The sequence below is a fragment of the Halichoerus grypus genome, chromosome 10 (assembly GCF_964656455.1).
Source record: "Halichoerus grypus chromosome 10, mHalGry1.hap1.1, whole genome shotgun sequence".
NCBI classification, from domain to species: Eukaryota; Metazoa; Chordata; class Mammalia; order Carnivora; family Phocidae; genus Halichoerus; species Halichoerus grypus.
Genome location: NC_135721.1, coordinates 138,928,258 through 138,948,153, shown reverse-complemented (window position 1 = coordinate 138,948,153; position 19,896 = coordinate 138,928,258). Strand labels below are relative to the sequence as shown.

At 56.0% G+C, this 19,896-nt stretch overlaps 1 protein-coding gene across 1 annotated transcript in view; it reads right to left on the bottom strand.

Annotated features, from left to right (window-relative positions):
• The window catches only part of MYT1 (myelin transcription factor 1), a 79,865-nt gene extending 64,069 nt beyond the window's left edge, over nucleotides 1-15,796 (bottom strand). The window contains exons 1-2 of the mRNA XM_078057412.1: nucleotides 15,776-15,796; nucleotides 5,161-5,252 (exon numbers count right to left, since the gene is read on the bottom strand). The gene's annotated coding sequence lies outside the window, so the exon portion shown is untranslated. The remainder of the gene's footprint in view (nucleotides 1-5,160; nucleotides 5,253-15,775) is intronic.
• Between the last annotated feature and the right edge of the window lie 4,100 nt (nucleotides 15,797-19,896).

Sequence of the window (19,896 nt, the reverse complement as noted above, 5' to 3'; positions counted from 1 at the left end):
ATGCAGAACACACAGAAGGGCAGAGAGCGTCACAACCGCCATACTCACCCCCCTGTGCTGTCTCCACCAGTGGTTCAGTCCAATAATTCCTAATAGCAGCAACCGGAATGACAGATGCCCTGGGTTAGCACGGCTGCAGCGAAAGTACTTTACAATATTTATTGGTGGTTAGGAATATGACCTACCATCATAAAGAACGGACTGCAGAATTTATTACTCAGATGAACCAGGAGGGGTGCATACTGGTTCATCTGCATGTTCAAGTATCAGTGACTTCAAAGGATAGGTATATATTTTAAAAGTTCATAAAAGGTGCCTATGGCCACAGACCTAAAACTAAAGTCATACACACAAAGAAAAGATCAGGAAAAAAGATATTTTTCTTTTATCACACATTCTCTTTTTGGCTTAAATTTTAAAATAATAAAATCCTCTCAATGAGATCTTGGACACAAGTCCTCTATGCCCCAAAACCACTAAGTTAGTTTATCCCAGCCAGAGGGAAACACACAGCTCAAGTTCTCTGCTTTGTCTTTTTGAGTCTTTTTAAACTGCATCAATGGAACTGCCCACCTACACCTCAAGCAACCGAATTGTTTTCCACTTTCAGGAATAAATGTAGGAACCTCCTCAGCAAGAGTACCCAGGAGCCAGGGTATTCTTGCTTACTATCCAAACTTCCTTTTCCTCCCGATAGATCAGGCAGACGAGTGTCCGTGATCGTCATCAGGTTGTTAGAAACTGTGCCGTGAGACAGGACACAGGCTGGGTTTTAGACGCCCGTGACGAGCGGCTGTCTAAGACCAGCACAGGAGCAGGCCAGCCCCACGAAGTTCAGGGCAGAGATTTCAACACAGTAAATATCATTTCCTGCTATGTTATCCAGGAGCACGAGCCCCCCAACTTAATCAGCACTAAATGGCTCAGGCCACCAGAAGCATGAATTAGGCTTAGAACATTTAGCTTCCTCTAAGAAAACATGTTTTGAAAATCAGCTAAAACTCTCCACAAGCAATTATTTTTAACATGCAGTGCTACAGCCTACATTCCATGCAAACCAACGAGCTTCGTCCTAAAGGCAAGTATGTTCAGTTCTTGCACACACACACGTTCTTCTCAACAAACAAAATGCACAATGTGCATAGGGCAATCTTTTAGATTGAGTAAGAGGAAATAAACGCAAGCGTTCACTGGTCAAACTGAGGATGAAATATTAATTAGCCAAATGAGAACAGTTTGAGGCTCCTACAATGACTGCCTACCATTGTTTTTATTCTTTTGTGAGCTCATATCCATTAGCATAGAAGAACATATTCAGTTGAGAGCTCTCCTGAAAAGCCATTTTCTGTCTCCTCCGGACACGCTGTGAGTGCTGGGATATTTTACATCCCAAACCTTTGGCATTCAGAAATTCTATTAAACTCTTATCGGCAGGCTGCAGGCTGAGGCAGCCCTGCACGCCATTGTTCCGCCAGGAAGATAGAATCAAAGGGAGGGCCGGTGCTGAATCAGCCGTATTCCCCAACAATACCCAGTGTTTCATGAAAGTATTTAATTCAGATATGTGACAGTCAAACTTAGGGGACAACAACCAACAGAAGCGACAACAGGGAGAGATCAGTATGTGGACAACACACAGCCCTGGTGCACACAATTAGTTTTCCAGGTAACATAAATCATATTTGTGCAAACCTCTGCCTCTCAGCATTGCACACCTCCCCCATGGAGCAAGCACAGCGTCCTGAGGAGTGTAGCTCCGGTGGTCGGGATCGGGCTCCACCTGAGGCTGCTTGGGTGAGCATTTCTGAATGTGCTTGGAAATTTCAAATCGGTGCCTATTCCAAGAACCTGGAGAGAAGCCCCGGGAACTCCCACTGGGAGGTTACAGTTGAATGAGCCGTTTCAGAAGATGGGTTTTGATGAGTAAAGGTTCAAAATCTTTAGCCGACTCTATCTAGGGAACAAAGAGGGGTTATAGGCAAGGAGCAGGGAAGGGACGGTGCTGGCAACTTGCTGGGGTCTGGCTTCTCCGTCCAGCCTGAGCCGTGGGTGCGACGCGCCGGCGGTCTGATCAGCACTTTGGACAGCGCTCCCTCCCCCGGAGCTGGGCCCTTTGTTCTCCACACACTGACGTCTTGTCAGGACTCTGGGCTGGGAGAAGCGATTTTAAACCCAGGCTCCCAGCCGTGCCGGCAAGTGACAACAGCAAGGTGTAACCGAAAACTTTCTGATACAAGGTGAAAAGCTGTCAGGATTTTTTTAGTCATAAAATATTTTCTTTTCCGGAACTAAGAATGGAGTACATTGTTCCTTTAAGCTTTATTTCATAAAAATCTGTGGGCAAGTTGCATGTGACTTTTAAGTTTGGGAGATGCACAGAGGAACAGCCTCTGACTAGAGGTCCCCCGAACCCTGCAGAGGGAGAAAAGGGGGAGATTTGCAAAACCAAACTTGTGGCTGCGGCACTTGCTAAGGAATTGCTTTGTGGGAATTGGGAGAAGCAGGCTTCATGATTGCCTCGCTGGTAAGATCATTTCAAATAAAATGTAATTACTTGTGCAAATCTGCACACAGACATTCCAAGTGTCAGTTCATTTGCTTCATAAAAACTCTTTCAAGTAATTTTGGTCTAAACTTTTTGCATCTGTAATTGGCACCTTCTCCGGTGACCAGCTGGGGGTGAGAGTTTTCTTGTTTCCTTCTGAAAGCTTCCCTGCAGATGGGCGCCCGCCTTAAAGCTGCAGACGACAATTAGGGTCGTTGTGTGTGGAGCCGAGATGGTCAGCATTAATATTGTATAGGGACAGCTGAGTGCGAGGGGGCCGCTGCCCCAGGCAGGCTCTGGCAGATGGAGCAAACAAAACCGAGAGCCCCTCTTACCAACACCCTGGGCTGACTCTGTGTGCCTGTCTCACACTTGCTGGGTTGTGAGACTTTCACACACACGCACACACACACACATGCTCTGGGCCCTATTGTGGGATGGTTTTATGCTGGGACATCAAACATACCAACCCTCTGACACTGTGTGAACACACATTCTCAGACACACACATGTTTGGGAGGATATTGTGGGGCTCACACACTAACTCTTGCCCTAACACTGTGGTAATGTTTCAAACACAGACACACACGCACAGCAGCTCTGCATGTGCTGGGAATGCAAACAGCAGTAGTCCCAGTCAAAGCCTCTCTACCACGGCTAGTCTCAGGTGCACATCGGTCACACACATGCCTTCTTTCCACCCACCTTCCCCCAGAGCCTCATGGCCCCTGCATCGGGGCACATACAGCCCCACCCACTGTCCTCACCTTCAAACTTTGAAGGCAAGCCCACAAACAGGGCAGCCTTGACAGTTCTGCAAGACACACAATCCGCTGGAAGGAGAGGCGTCAGGCCAAAGACCCTGGCCTCACTCAGGAGGGAGCATATGTCTATCACCTCCTCGGCTGCCCAGAAAAGAATGCTGAGTGCTGACGGACACACAGCTAATTAGTCCCCTCGGTGTCCTGGCAGAAGTGTGTGAACAGGCCCAGGGAGGGGGAAAGGTACGCACCCAGGAAGGTCCCGCAGAGCGTCATCCTGGCTGGGCGGGCACACCTTCACTCCGAAGCCTGGACACACAGTCACATCATGCTGGAAAAAGTTGCTACACAAACTTCTGTGTCCCCGGGCCCTGGGGAGTCTCCTTCTCATCCAGCCAATCAGGGCCAGGGAGCAGATAATCACAAATTGATGCCCTGCCAATGAGGCTCCCTTCCCCACACAATAGGCCTGGAGACCCCAGACAATGAGCCCCTCCTGCAGGTGGGGGAAAGCGTAGCCTCCTCTCACTGGGGGAAAAACAAATGAGGGAGGGGAGGGGCTCTTCCCAAAGATGCTTCCTCCTCCCCTCTCCCACTTTCTCCCTCCCCCTGGATTCTTTCTCCCCTCCTCCCCCCTCCCCTTCCTCCTCCCACTTTCCCTTCTCTTTGCCGCACTCCAGACAAAGTCGGGCCAGAAACCTGGTGGGAGACCGGTCTGGATGGGGTGGGGTGGGATCAGGTCTGGGGAGTCCTTGCCTCTCCCTAACACAATGGCTGCCAAGGGGACAGAACCCTGTGCCCTTGGACTATGGACTACCCACCACCCAGGTCGGGAGGCTTGGGGGCAGGGGTGGGGGAAGGTGAAGGGAGGTCCAGAAACTCACTCCCTCAGAGGTGAAGGGTTAGGAGGTGTGGAACTTGCAGGGAAAAGGGGAAGAATTTGGCTTTGGACCTCCAGCTGCTCCCCAGACCAGGAGTGGGGAGGGCAGGGGTGGAGGGTGGGGGTGGGGGTGGAGGGTGGAGGAGTCCTTTCTAGGATAACCTCTCTTGCCTCATTCCATGTCCATGTCCATGACCCTTCACTGCCCACCAGTGTCCTTTGGAAAAGTGACCGGACCTGGCTGGACATTCCCAGCTTCGAGCCTGGCCATTCCCTCCACCAGACTTCCCCCATGCTGGGAGGAAGCTCCCATTCACCCTCAAGGCAAGTCAGATCCCATCCTCAGCTCTGGGAGATGACCACCCCCTACAGGTAGAGGCCTGGGTGCACTGTGGGGCAGCTGAGGCCCACAACAGGGGTCCTGCGTTCACTGATTCTAGGGCAGGCCTGGAAGCTAGGGCCAGGTGGGGCTCTCCAGGCCATGAAGGGCCCCAGGCATGGACCCCTGCAAGGAGAGAGGGTCAGATGAAACCCCGTGCCTGCCAGAGCATTCCTCTAGAGCAGAAGGCCTCAGAGCTGGCCTCTCAGGTGACGGGGTTGGAGAAAAGGAACTCCCAGTCTGTCCTCACAGACTCACCCTTAAGCAAAGCCTGTTGGTGGCGAAGACCATCTATCTGCTCAGGCCAGCAGGGGTGCTGGGCACTCAGGGGCTGCCTTCCAAGCTGGAGGAATAGGTTGTGGGGTTAGGCTTCACTCTCCTTGAGCCAGGCAGATCCCCTATCCCCTCACAGCCCTGTGACTGGTTGAACGTCTCCACACCTCCAGTGAAGTCTCCAGTAAGGTCAACTGGTGAGAAATGGACAGCCAGATGGTCCAAGGGGAAGAGTGTCCAGGTGGGGCTGCTGAGGGTCTGGACGTAGGGTGGGACTCCAGGGTGCAGCCTGAGCCCCTGGGTGGGGGCAATGCGTACTTACTGCGAGCGGGAACTGGTAGGGAGCAGGTTTGTAGGAATCGGCTGTTCTGCTGTCCCCAGGACTCCAATCTGAGGCTCAGGAGCAAGATCAAGCTGGAAATAAAAGGTGAGTCATCTGGTTAGAGGTGGTGCTGAGAGAGCTTGGTGAAGGTGTGGGCAGGCGGGGAGAGCAGGGGCAGATGCGGCAAATGGGCAGGTTGGAGGCAGAGCACAGGCACATAGCGGTGGCGGCTACAGATTCTGCTGGGGCAGAGTGGGAGGTCCCCTTGAGGCTGTCCCTGTCCCTCATCTGCAGTGACGGATGTGCTTGCAGAGAAGTCACCTCAGGTTAGTTCTCTAACACTCCTGTGACTCAGTTTACTCATCTGCAAAGGGAGAGCAATAGGGACACCTTCCCTGGGGGTCCTCCGATGGGGCCCACACACATTGGCTGGTAGTCATTGCTAATGATCCCCCATCCCCTCACACTCTCTGGCCTCTCAAACTTGGAGACCCCCAAGAAGCCTGAAAATCCCAGCACCACAGATACCACATGATTAGGACTCCCTAACTTTGGGAAAATGCATCCTTTGGATATAGTTAATTGAGACTGATTATTTAAAGGCACAATGAGAGGAGTATGGGAACACTGGTGCTGTTCCAAACAGCGTCTGCCTTCGGCTCAGGTCGTGGTCCCAGGGTCCCGGGATCGAGCCCCGCATCGGGCTCCCTGCTCCGCGGGGAGTCTGCTTCTCCATCTGCTTCTGCCGCTCCCACTGCTTGTGCTCTCGCTCTCTCTCTCTGACAAATCAATAAATAAAATCTTTCTAAAAATAAAATAAAATAAAACCAAACAGCCTCATAATCCATCATATGAAGAAACCACTTGGACAAGTTCCATGTCAGGTGAGACAAAGAATGTATTCTCTGAAGGCCTGAGGGGCTGCAAGGGGTGGTCCTCGAGGTTCCTCCACCCCCCACCGGCCATCCACCACCCACCCCAGCCCACCGCACTTGAAGTGCGCTCAGGGACCAGCACGAGAGCCTGCAGGGATTACAGGCACCCTGGGAGAGAAGAGCTCCCTCGGCATGATGCAGCTCCAACTGCCCACAGCCCCCAACACCCCAGCTCTCCCAGGGGCTCTGTGCCACCACGGCACCTCCCTCCCTCTGACCGGAGCACAGCACTGAGCGCGGCTGCCCTGGCCGAAGAAAGATCTGCCCCAGGTATAGTCCTAGTTGAGACTTCAGCATTGTATGCCTGAGGAACAGCAAGCCTAGGGTCTGCCCGGTGGGGCCTGTCGGGGGCTCCAGGAGCCACAGGGTGCCCAGGCGGGGAAAGCATTTCAGATCACGGCCACTGGAAGTCCAGGCTTGCACCAGTTTCCAGGGGCATTTTAATAGAGCCCCGCCCAATATTTGTGCCCAAGAAGCCCCTCGGGTCTGCCCCTTCGGGTCCCCTGCTTGCCTGTCTCTGGGCAGCTCTCAGAAGACTTAGCAAGAGCTCAGGCCAGCAGGGAAAGGCCCACACACCACAGCACAAGCACTGAGAAAGAACTGCAGTGGTCCCAGAGAGGCTGGGTGTTGCCTGTCCAGACAGCGAGGGTCATGGTGCCAGGTGCGGGCAGACTCCCCAGGCTCCCCTAAACCCTGGGGGAGCCAGGAAGCTGAGAGCAGTGTCTAATGGTCCCCCACCCCTGGCCATCTGGGCCAGAGGAGGGGAGGAAAGAGAGCATGGGGAGCAAACGTGTCCAGCCCCGAGGTGCGAGCAAGCCACAGGCCCTGCCGAACTGTTCTGGGCCCAGCCAGGACCAGGGAGAGGACCAGAAGCCTCCTGAGGACAGAAAAGGCAAAAAGAAGAGAGCAGCTGAGCTGCTGGGAGAGAGATAGAGGACAGCCCACTGAGGGAGAAGTGGGGAGGGGCTGGAGACCACGGTCAAGGGGATGGGACACAGAGACAGATACAGACAAGCAAAAAAGGAGACCAGTGTGGGGACGAAGGAGAGACAAAGGCAGAAATCAGATGGGCTTGGACAGACAGAGAGGTGAGGAGAGGAGAGAAAAGGGGAGGGAAGGTCTATGAAGGAGACAGCTACCTGGGCCCAGGAGAAAGTAAGCGCTGGGTGGGAGCCTCCCTTGATTTTGTCCTTCTGCTGTCCTTGCACCCTGCAGGGAACATGCCTCATCTGCCTGTGCGTGCACGTGCCTATGTGTGGCGTGAGTGTGTGTGCCGTGTTCTTACATGTGCCTGTGTTCCTGAGTATGTGCACACACGTGGGAGGGTAGAGGGCTCGGCTCCTTGCCCTGATCCAGGCTCTGTTTAAACGGCTCTGGAATTCTGCTCTCAGAACAGATGGCCTCAGAGATAAAGCTGCCCAGAGCCCGGACAGAGAGGGAGGCTGCGGGCGGTTGCCATGGCAGGCTGGGCTGGTGGCGTCTGCTTATTAGTGCCCACGAGAGTACAGCCCACAATGTCAAGATGGGTTCTTGGGGAGGGGAGCCCCCCAGCAGAGTCCCAGGAGGAAAACCCCTTTGCCTGAATGTCCCAACCCCACCCGCAGCAGGAACGGATTTTGGAGCCAGTGGGTCCTGGCTGACCACAGGCTGAGGTCTGAGAGCAGCACTCTGACCACCTCAGGAGAAGCCCTCCCTCCCAAGACTCTGTCCTGAGACGCCCAGGACAGACTGACCCTGGGGTGGTTCCAGCCACACCCAGTATTGCAGACTAAGAGCCAGTCAGGGGCCAACACCACACTCTGGATGTGACAGCAACCGCTTCCTGGGTGAGTGAAGGAGGGAAGGGACAGAACTGTCAACACCCAGTCTCACACACAGTGCCCTGGGGTGAGGGCCAGAGGTGACCAGGGCCTCCCATCCCAAACGGGGCCCCAGAGCCCAGAAGGGGGAAAGGGCAGCTGAGGACCTCGACAGAGCTAGCAGTGGGAGACAGATCCTGGTGCATGCTGTCCTGTCATCCCAACAAACACACTGACCCCACCAAAGGAGCCAGGCAGTATGTCCCCACTGGATACTGGATCCCCAGGTCTAGCCCCTGAGGAGGGAGAACAGGAGACATTCCATCCATGCCAGGTACCATGCACCTGCACTCATGGCGCCCTACAAAGCCAACATTGTTGTTCCTGACTTGTAGTTGTAACTGAGAGGGGCTGAGGTTCTGCACCACAAAGAGAGGCGTCAGTGGTGCCGTCCTCAAGTGGGAACTCACTAGGAAAGGGTTCTTAGTGAAAGCCTCTGGTGAGGAAGTGTCTCACTATAGGCTGAAAGGTAGAATGGGGGGAGGGGGATGATGAGACTCAGCTGTTAGTCCCAGCCCTGGAGTGAGCAGGAAGCATCTGATGGGAACATGAGCAAAGCCAGAAGGGCAGGAGGTCAGCAACGACGTCTGAAGGGTCCCTGGGCGGATGCTTGAAGGACACATCCACAAGGACAACCACAGGGAACACAGGCCACAGGGCTTGGGCCTAGTCAGCCCAGGGCTGCCTGCCTGATCCAGTCCAGACCTAGCAGCTCTGCCCAGGGCCCCAAGGCCTCACCTTTCCCTGGACCCCAACCCAATTCAATCTCTAGATATCCTAGCCTTCACAGGTAAGAGCAGCTTGGAACCTTCCAAATTCTGTGCATCCCTCCCACCCATCACACACACCAGAGTCCTGAACCTCCTGGATGAGACTACAATGAGCCCATCAATAGCCCTCACCCCTCAGAGCCCCAACCCTGCCATCCATGAGTGCATGGATGGGTTGGAGGGTGGATAGATGGATGGGTGAATAGAGGGTGGGTGGGTGGGTGGGTGAGGGATGGAGGATGGATGGGTGGGTGGGTGAGTATATGGGTGGATGGATGGATGGATGGATAGATACGTGGGTGGGTGGGGGATGGGGGTAGATGGATGGGTGGGTGGATAAGTGGATAGATAGGTGGGTGGATGGGTGGGTAGATGGGTGAGTGGAAAGGTGGATGGGGGATCAGTGGATGGATGGGTGAGTGGGTGGGTTTGTGAATAGGGGATAGGAGATGGATGCATCAGGTTTCCTAGTGCAGGTCAGTACATGTGGGAGAGGCTACACCCAGAGTTGGACACTAGGGACATGGCTCACTGAGGCCACCAGGAAAATGATCCACAATGCCCCTGAAGCCCAGAACCCTGTGTCCCCCTACTTACTTGACCCCTAACACACACACACACACACACACACACACACACACACACAACCTGAACACATCCAGGCAAGGCAACCCCATGCACAACCAGAGGCCTGAATAACAACATTGGCCCCAACCCAAATGCCAGGCATCCCTGAGTCTGGAAGGAAAGAGGGACAGGCCACCCTACACCCCAGGAGCACAGGCTGGGGGAAGGAGATGTGGGAGAGGCTGTGGGAGAGGGCCCGAGGTCACCGGAAAGTGGGTACTGTGAGATGGGAAACTCCCCAACCTTCACCAAGGTGGTACCAGAACCTCATGAGACCAGGAGAGTTAGATGCCTGAATCCATAAGGCTTCCAGGGTGCTAGAAAACCAAGATTGCCAAAGCAGCACCACCAAAATTGGGATGTGGGTCCACATTGTAAAATCCAACTCTTTTCACAGTTGGACGATTTACGAGATAATTGCTGGATTCATATTAAAAACATTTCAGACATTCGGTGACATCGAGGTCTATTGATGGATGTGCTGAGCCCCACCCCATGTGGAGGGAGCCCCAAAGTCTTTGTGTAAGTTCATACCTGGGCCACACCCCGTGCCCCCCAGTCAACTCAATTATAAACAAGGAACTGAGCTCAGACAGTGACTAGGGAGAACAAGGCTCCAGGGGACCTAACGGCAGAACGAGGGCTCCCCAGAGGCTCCCAACACAAGAGCCTGCCTCCCACAACTGGCCTGGGAGCGAGGCCACAGCTCCGAGAAGGAGGCAGGGGAATAAAACCCACTTTGCTAGTGGCCATTGTCCCACCACCTGTGCTCCCTTTCCGCGGCCCTCCCAGCGAGGGCTGATGAGCCCCACCCCCACCCCTTCAGCTGCACCAGACAGAGACACCTGTATGCAAATCCTGCAGGGCGGGGGGGGGGCGCAGGGGCAGGGAGAGTGGAGCGGACCAGACCCGAGCAGGGTGCCAGAGAGGAGGGCAGGGAGGAGGGCAGCCTCAGGGGAACCTGGTGACCTTGTAGAGACGTCCACGTGCTAGGGGCGGCCGTAGCCCCCCGCCCAAGGGATGAGCAGGATCATGGGAGGAGGGGCTGGGAGCCCTGTGCCTGAGGAGCATGGGCTTGGGGTGGACCCTGCGTGAACCTGAAGCTACGGCCCGTCCATTCACGCAGCTGTGGGATCTCCGTGGAAACACTGCCGGCTTGGGTTTGCAGAGAACAATAATGAAGGTCAGGACAGTGGCTGAAGGAAGAGCAGTGACCATTAAGGGAACCCCTTGCAGGCACCTGCTTACCGCAGTGAATCATCCCTGCGTTTCAGGTGAGAGTGATTCTACCTGTTCTGTGGGCTCAGAAAAGTTAAAGGACTTCTTTGGGGTCCACAGAATCAGGCCACAGTGGAGGCCTGGCTGGGGTACCGCACCCTCCATCAGCCAAGATGGACTGGGAAGCCCGGAACCACATCGATGTTCCACAAACTTCGCGAGAAGCGCACAGCACAGGGGACGGGCCCTCGCGTGCACACTGCACACAGAGTCCTGGGGTCCGAGGCGAAGCAGCTGAGACAACTGGACGTCCACGCGCCCCCACACACCCCATCCGGCACCCTCACTGCTGACAAGCTGGGCCCTCCCCAACCAGCCGGCCCTGACTCATATGCTAACCCTTGCTTCTAAATCAAAGAAGGCTCCAGACCCCACGTTAGGCTCCAGATTAACAAGGCAGCCTGCAAACCCCCACCACTCCGGCCATCTCCCTTTGTGCAACTAGACGTTCATCTTCAATGTGTGCAAAAAAGCTGATTTCTCCCAGTGCCAGGCAGAAGGCAAACACAAGTGGAAAACCAGCAGGAGGAGACTATCTGTGACTGGCGCTTTTAGGTCCTAAGTGCCACCTCTATCACCAGCTTCATCCTGGGCGGACGATGGGTTGGAAGCCCCTGGCGGCCCACCAGCAGCCTGTGGACAGAAGGACGCGGGCTGGGCAGCGCAGCGGCCAGGCTCAGAGCCACACCTCCTCCAGGGCTGGGGCGGCCACATCCTCCTCTTGGCTCAATGCCAAAGCCCATTCTGGACCTGTCCTTAGCCTGGCCGGGTCACCTGGGGGCCCCACCCGCCCCAGCCGCCACACAAGCCTCCTCCCTAGGAATTCCTCCAAGTCCCCAGCAAGACCAGTTCTGACCAACCCAAGCTGCCTCGGATGCCCCAGCCCTGACTGCAGAACAGACCTAAGCGGGGGGTGTGTGTGTGTGTGTGTGTGTGTGTGTGTGTGTTGCTGTCTCTCACGCACGGAGACTGGAGCTCCACAGGAGGACGGCTAGTGCTCCTGGAACCTCACATGCACTCTTGAACACACACTGAGGGCCCACCGGGTCTCTTCCCGAGCCGGGTCACATGATGTCCCTCTCAGGCCCTGCAGCGGCTGCCCACGGAGACCCTCACGCCTCACTCCAGCCATGGCACTGTGGCTCCTTGGGCCCCTCCCCTCCTCAGAGAAGCCTCCCTGACGCCCCCCGCCCCCAGCCACCCCAGGTACTTCATACCTTCCCCAGTTTGGGTGACCTCATGTGTGTGTGTCAGCCTGACAGTTCTCCATGGCACTCCCTAACCCGCCTTTCCTCCAGCACCCCCAGGGAAGGGCCTGCCCGCTCTCCCCACAGCGTCCGGACACCTAGCATGGGGCCCGCCCTGTTCTCCACAGTGGGGGCACTATGTGTTTCCTGAATGAATGAATACAAAGACAAGAATAAGAGAGGTACACAGCTCGCCTGCTCTGGAAAGAGTTGGCTTCCAGTTCGCTGTGGGCCGTCTGGGTCTCTGTGCCCTTCATGGAGCTGAGAGAAGCAGCAAAGGAGCCATGACCCACAGCAGGAAACTCTGTAGCCCCAAGCCAAGTGGCTCCCTCACAGCCTGCTCCCAACTGCCCCTGGAGGTCTGCAGATCCACACTTGGGGTCACCCACATCTCAGCAGGAAAAGCCAAAACCATGACCCTGGGATCAGAAACACGAGCACCCCACATCAGTGAGTCCCACCCACTCCGAGCCCCTGGAGTAGCCAGGTCAGGCCAGGCCAGGACGTGGACAGCCGCCTTGCTGCTGTGCATGAGGATGCTGCACCCAGCGGGCTGGGTGGGGGTCACGCCAGCTGCCAGGTCAGCAGTGGGCGGGGGCATGACCCTCCAGTGCTGACTCCTGCCCTGACACCACGGTGGCCTCATGCTGTTCACTCTAGAGGAGCAAGACAACAGAGCCACCCGTAGTGAATCTGTTGTCTCAGGGGCTTGGTGGGTAGGCTCCCAGAGCCCATCTGAGAGTGGAGGAACCCCCAACCCCAGCCAGATCTCCATGGGTCAGTAGATTTTGTCCTTGAACCAGGGTTCAGCTCACTGGGACCTCCTGATCCCACTCTGCCCAGTTACTTGGCTTTTTGACCAGAAGTTCTCCAAGAGTCCCTCAGAATATATAGGGTCTCAAGTGGGTTGGCCCAGCAGGGGCCTGACTCCAAGGACGATAGCATGGGAGGGGGCCATAGGTGTCATGCTCCAGGTGAGGCTGACCCCAGTACTGCCAACCCACTGCAGGGAAGGGATACCTGCCCTCCCATGAACCCCCACCACACGCACGGACAGAGCTCCTCCCCTTCTTCAGGAGCCCACCCATCCCACGCCTGGGTCCCAGAGCACAGACACCAGGGTGGCACTGCTCTTACAGGAAAAATTAATATTGCTGATGGCCCAGCACCAGCCCCTGGCCCATGCTAGCACACTGAATCCCTCCAGCAACCTGTGAGTGAGCTGCCAGTGTCCCTAGTCCACAGACAGGAAAACTAAGGCCCAGAGAAGAGAGTCATAATTCAAACCCAGGCCTCCAAAGAGTGCACTCTCATCCCTGAGCTCTGCTGTCTCGAAGTGAGAACCCACAGATGGGAGAAGTTGCTGCAGGAGCAGACCTGCACAGAGGGGCTGCTGTGTGTGTGTTCTGTGTGCACGTGTGAGCACACCTGTGGTTACACGTCTGTGTGTGTGCATCTTGTACAGGTTTACTGCACAGTTAAGCATGTGTGTGCGTGTGGTGTACACGTGTGTGTGCACGGTGCACTGTGAGCACATCTGTGGTTACACGTCTGTGTGTGCGCATCTTGTACAGGTTTACTGCAGTTATTCATGCATGTGTGTGCGTGTGGTGTACACGTGTGTGTGCACGGTGCGCTGTGAGCACATCTGTGGTTACACATCTGTGTGTGCGCATCTTGTACAGGTTTACTGCACAGTTATGCATGTGTGTGCGTGTGGTGTACACGTGTGTGTGCACGGTGCACTGTAAGCACATCTGTGGTTACACGTCTGTGTGTGCACACCTTGTACAGGTTTACTGCACAGTTATGCATGTGTGTGTGCGTGTGGGTGTACACGTGTGTGTGCACGGTGCACTGTGAGCACATCTGTGGTTACACGTCTGTGTGTGCACACCTTGTACAGGTTTACTGCACAGTTGTGTGTGCATGTGTGTGCACGCCTGTCTGTTGCGTGGGTCTATGTGTCCGTATCTGTGCGTGCATGTCTCTGTGTGCATCTGTACATTTGTGCACGTGCACGTTTGTGTGTTTGCACATCTGTGTGTCTATGTGTGCACATATATGTGCACATCTTTGCATGCATGTGTATGTCTGAGTCCACACTCACATCGGTGTGACAGAACCCCTGGGGATGCTAGAGGGGACTGGAGCTGGAGAAAGCATAAGAGCCACAGGCCCCTCACCCACCAGAAGGCGACACATGGACCAGCCCCCCAGCAGCTGCCATCTAGTTGGGTGTGCAGCGGACATGGCCAAGGTCCAGGCCTCCCTGCCCATCCTCACCATGGTCTACCTCCCTCTTAACCCAAGGCCCATCATGTTGCCCTACACGCCTCTCCTCAGACCCAGAGGCATACCTTGAGGGGGTCAGTGTGCATCCTCCAGATCAAGGCCTTTTGGGGCCCCCACTCCCACAGGGCTCTCTACGTGCTGGCCACAGCAGAGACACTCTCCCATTGTCCGTCGCCAAAGGAGCAGGCTGCATCCTCCCTCCAGAGGCTTGCCCCGCACCACACCCACCCTGGGGTTCCTCCCCTTCGCCCCCACCCCCGGCACCGTGTCCCAGCCGTGGCTGCATAGGTGTGCCTCTCCCATTGGGCTGGGAGCCTCCTGAGACGGGCGCCTGGTCTGGGCTAAGTGTCCTCCTTCAGACCCGAGCCTGAGGCATGTCCACAGACCACAACCACAAGCTGCTGGCCACTACTTTGCCTTCTGCAGGTGGCATCCAAATGTCTTCATCCCCTGGCCTGTCTTCGGCAGTTTTTCACATTTATCCTGCAGTGTGGGGCCGTTATGCAGTAAATTGCTTCAGGAAGTGAAAACTTGTAATGGAAAGAGCGAGCCCCGGGGAGAGAAAGTCCCCGCCATTAAGCATCACTTGAGGACCCCTCCACCTTCGTCTTGTCTCATCCTGTGTCTGTGCAGAAGCCCTCGGTGGAGTGGGGGCTGGGGGGCACAGGAAGCAGCCCCTCTCTACTGGGAGGCCCCCAAACCCAGGAACTGGCACACAAGGTTAGAAAGGAGGTTTTGATGAAGCCAACTGTCTCTAACTGTGAAGAGTCACCCTGCATTTGAGATGATGCCCTTTCAGGTGGGGGAACATCTAAAACATTTTCTGTTTTGGGCGCCTGGGTGGCTCAGTCGTTAAGCAGCTGCCTTCGGCTCAGGTCATGGTCCCAGAGTCCTGGGATCGAGTCCCACATCGGGCTCCCTGCTCAGCGGGAAGCCTGCTTCTCCCTCTCCCACTCCCCCTGCTTTGTGTTCCTGCTCTCACTGTCTCTGTCAAATAAATAAATAAAATCTTTAAAAATAAATAAATAAATAAATAAAAAATAAAATAAAACATTTTCTGTTTTGACCTGATGGTGACATGAATTAGTGGGTCACAGTGGCTCTGTGGGTGGTCCCACCATTTCTAATGGAATTTTACTAGATTGTGAGATCTGCAAGTCTGGAGCCCACTGCCTTGTACGCCTCAGCATCCCTTCCTTGGGGGGCCTCCCAGGTACACTCACCTGCTCAGTAGCAGCTGTGGGGACGGGGGCATGGACACCTGCATGCACTAGAGCCAAGGGTGACTGAGCCCAGGGAAGGCTGCCAGGAATGGCCAGGGACAGCCAGAGCAAGATAAGGCTGACTAGACCCAAGTGTCAGTTTAACAAGTAGAGGTGGGCTGGTTCCCGTCACCTCCTGCCATCAAGGGGCAAATACCCCCAGAGACCTCCCCAGACCATTTCAGCTATCCACAGGGAACTGTGTGGGCCTGCCTAGCTTGGCCCTATGACATGTGAGGGCATGAGGTTATCCCTGCTGAGTTAGGCAGGCCCCTTCCCAGACTGGAGAACAGATGGGACCCCCCCCACACACACACACACCCAGCACCTCCCTGCACCTACCTGACAGCAGCAACCACCCAGTCCTTTGCTCCCCCCCTTCAGACCTCCACCTGCCAGCCAGACCCCCTTCAGGCCTCAGGCCTCTCTCCCCAGAGCTCAGCCATATTCAGCTTTGCTCCCTCCCACCTCCCAGGATTTGCCACACCCAGCTCCTCCCCCTGGATCCTCCTGCTAAGCCTTCCCTGGGAAGCTTCCAGATTAGGTCCGGTGTCCTCGGAGCTCTGCTGGTCCCCTCCTCCTGGCAGCCTTATCAGATGGACTGGCACAGTCATTGTACCACCATTTGCCTGGCATCCAACTCCTCAGGGAGAGGATGAGGCACAGTGTGGGTCTGCCTTGCCCAGCGCCCAGCTCAGGGCCTGCTAAGAGTTTCAGAGCAGTATGGATGGGTGAAAGAAGGAAGGGCCCTGTTGAGGCCCACACACATCTCAGGGAGGCTGCGCTGGTTTGGGGGGGGATGTCTCCCAGAGGAGGCTCGGAGAACAGGCCTTCTTTGAGAGGCTGGGCGAGTGGGGAGGGGCAGGGCCGGAAGGCTTGGGGAGGGGTGGGTGGGTCCCAGTACAAAGGCTTCTGTCTGCAAAGTCAGGCCTGCACCTGGCCTGCTCCCGCTCCATCCGTCCTCCTGGAAGAGGGGCCCAGGCCTCCGACCAGAGGTTCTGCAGCACAGAGGAACCACCTCCCCCATGCTGTCCTGGAGCTAGCTCAGAAGGCCCTTGCCACACACAGGGTAACAGGGCTGGGCACCCACTCGCCCTGGTATGCAGAATGCAGAGGCCAGAGCCCCAGACAGAGGTTTCCTTCTGAGGCACAACTCCCTACCTGGCCAAGGAGTGCAAGGGGTCCCAGGCTGGGGTCCCCTGGAGGACACAGAGTGCAGGCAGAGCCTGGCACGTCTCCCCCTCCCCAGAAAAGTGCTGCACACCCCTTTCTTCCTCTGAAATCACAAAAGTGGGAGCAGCTATCTGAGCAGGAAACTCACAAACACCCAGTGCCCTCAGCACCGGGAGGGGAAGGGTTTAATCCTCCTCTCCCTGCAAGAGAGGTCAAGGAGGTCAGTGAGTGGGAGGAAGGGAGGGGAGGAAGGAGGAAGAAGAGGGAGAAGTGGAGGGAGGTGGGGGAGGGAAGGGAGGTGCACAGAGGAGGTGCTGGCTCTGCTTGAATTTGCACTCAGCACCCTGGCTCAGGGGTTGAGCTTTGAACCGGTGTTCCCTCTTTGTCTTCTCTGAAAGCAACCCCATGGATTTTCATTTCCTTGTCCCCCTTACTTGTCCCACTTGTAGTCTCAGCACCCGTGTCTCTGGGTGTCCCCCCGGGGCTGCCTGCCCTCCCCTCTACAGACCCTGTAGAGAAGGTGAGGCCTGAGCTGGCTCTCGAGGAGAACCAGGGCAGCTGCCCGGCTGGGGACAAAGGGAGATGGGGCAGGTGGGGCCAGGGGGAGAATTAGCCCGGCTGCTGATTCTCTCTAATTGCTTTAAAGTTGTACTAATTGAACTGATTGAAAACAGAGTCTGGGGGTGAGGGGTATGAAGGAAGGAAAGGATATTGTCCAAGAAGTCAGGAGCCCATCCCCCAGCCCAAGCTGACGCCTCTCAGCTGCCCAGGGCCTCAGCCCGGGCAGCTCGTTGTCTCCTGACCCAGGCCTAGCCTGAGCCCCCTGCCAGATTTGGAGTTGGGGCTGGTGGGCACAGGGAGAAAGGGCCAGACTCAGAGCCAGAGAGTGTCCAATCCCAGGACAGGACAGGGCCCACAGGCTCCCTTACATGTGCAGATCCCACAAGCTGGTCCAAGGCATCCTGCCAGGCCCCTGGGCTGCACACAGCCCAACCCACTGGTCCGCTGATGTACTTGACAAATACCAGTCCCCACGTACCAGGCCCAGGCCTGAAGACAAAGTGTTCTGAGGCCCACCTGTCTCACTTTGATGTGGCTACAGATTTGTTCTCCACCTGACCAGGAGACCTGAAAAGCAGGCCTGGTCCAGATCCTCCCCTGGACCCCAAGAGAAGGGGCCAGGAAACGTTTGAGGGGGTGAGTGGGTATAATGGCCCCTCACCAGCTCAAGATTCAAATCCAGATGTGGGCTTCTGTTTCTCTGATTTGTGTGCAATTAGTATTCAAACCCTCGATTAGCACAAAGTCCATGATGTCCTTCCTAAGCTTCCTCCTCCAACATGCATACTCAGTTGTCCAAACCTGCTGGGGGCATACTCAGCCCAAAGGGGGCCCCTCCTGCCCCTGGCCCCAGGACAGACTCTGAGTCCCACCTCTGAGCGGGCAGTGCCACTCCAGTCATGGCCACTAGGTGCCACTGTGGAACCCGTGTCCTGCACAGCCCTGCAGCGTGGTTCTAGCCTGGGGTGGGGGTAGGGCCCGCGGGGCGCTTGCCGCATGCGCCCAGGCACCCCGGGGCACTCCCTTCCTGCTGGCTGTCACCACTGTTCTTGCAGAGGGGAGCATGGACCAAGGAGCAAGCCCTGATCCGCTTCAAACGGATCTGAGACAGGATAGTCACCAAATTTTACCTTTCCCAACTCTCCCCTCATGTTAATGCCAAGCGGATGAAACCCACCACGGATGAAGAAATGCATTCCGTCACTGTGTCTGTGCACCCACTTTCCTGGGGTTTCCCGCCCTATACATCTCTCCTTTCCCACCTCAGCCCCTTTAAAACTGTCCTTGGCTACTGTTCAGGGAGCCTGCCTGACACTTTGTCATGACCGTGTGTCCCTTCAGCTGCAGCTGTGACCCCAGTGAAACTATGCCTGTGTCTTTAAGTTTTGGGTCGGGGCTCATTTCTACCAACGCTGGGCCTGGGACCCTGGTCAGGGAACACTGTGTCCTCTGCCGCTGCTCCCTGCAGGCTGCTGGGAAGCCAGCGCGCCTGACTCTGATGAGCCCGAGGCTCCCACATTATTGCCCATGCACTGCCCACAAGTCCCCAGGCCCTCGTGTGGAACCTGTACTTGCCCTTCCCCCTTGGAGTGAGCCCCTGTGGGGAGGAGCCCTGATGGCCTTTCCTACCAGCAGGCTTTAGTCTGGACACTCAAACCCATCAGAGGGGCTCTAATAGTGTTGGATCTAAGAAAAGAAAGGGTTGGTGGGATGGGGTAGTCTCTCTCCCTTTCCTCCCAAGAGGCTCCCATGCAAACATGTCCTCCTCCCAAGCTTGACCACGTGACACGGCTGGACCCCCCAGCATAGAGGGGAGGCCCTCAGAATGATATCTCGGGAGGCTCTGACCACAGGAAGAGCTCAGCCCATTTCTCTGTACTGAGGGGGACTAGAGAGGACTCCAGAAATGCCACCCAGAAGATTAACCAGTCGCTCTCAGAAAGTTCAGAAGCCAAGGCCCTAGGCCTGCTGTCTGGCGGGGCAGGCCTCAGGGAATCCAGAGTGCTGGGTGGAAAGTTTGTCCCACCCAGGGTATCCACTAGCCCAGGCTCCACTGTGTGGGCTCACTCTGGGGCCAGCCTGCAGAGGGAACATGGGAAGGAGGGGATGAGGGCTTCTGCAATGCTGGGGGAAGAGTTCCCAGCACATCCCATACACAAGAAGTGCTCAGTGTTGAGTGAGTGAACACACAAAGGCATGAACAGGTGTGAGGCCAGCCTCCCAGGAGATGAAGGTATCCTGGGCACCAATAAGCCCACAGCAAGAGCTGGGTATTAGGGACACGGCTGGCTTAAGGACAGGAATGAACCTCAGGGATCCCAAGTTTCAGTTTTCTGTAATCCCCAGTGCTGTAGAGAGATGGCTGGAGACCTCCAAGCAAGCTGAGGGGCTGTGACAAAAGCAAGGAGAGAGACAAGGTAAGGTGTGCCCGGGGGGTTGCAAAGTTCAGGAGCCGGAGAAGGAGGACCAGCCGGCACAGGTCAGCAGGGCTATCCACGGACGGGGCGAGGCTTCTAGAGCAGGGGCAGCAGGATAGAGGGGTGCCTGCCAGGCTGGAGAGGAGGGGCGACCTGCCAGGAAGCGGGTGGGCACAGCCTTGGAGCCGCGGCTAGAGGACAGCTGCAGGGGCAGTCATGACATACAGCAGGATTTGGGAAGTGGGAATATCGGGAGCGCAGAGAAAGGTAGTTGGATAATGAGCTGATTGGCAAATGAGTAAACAGCAATTG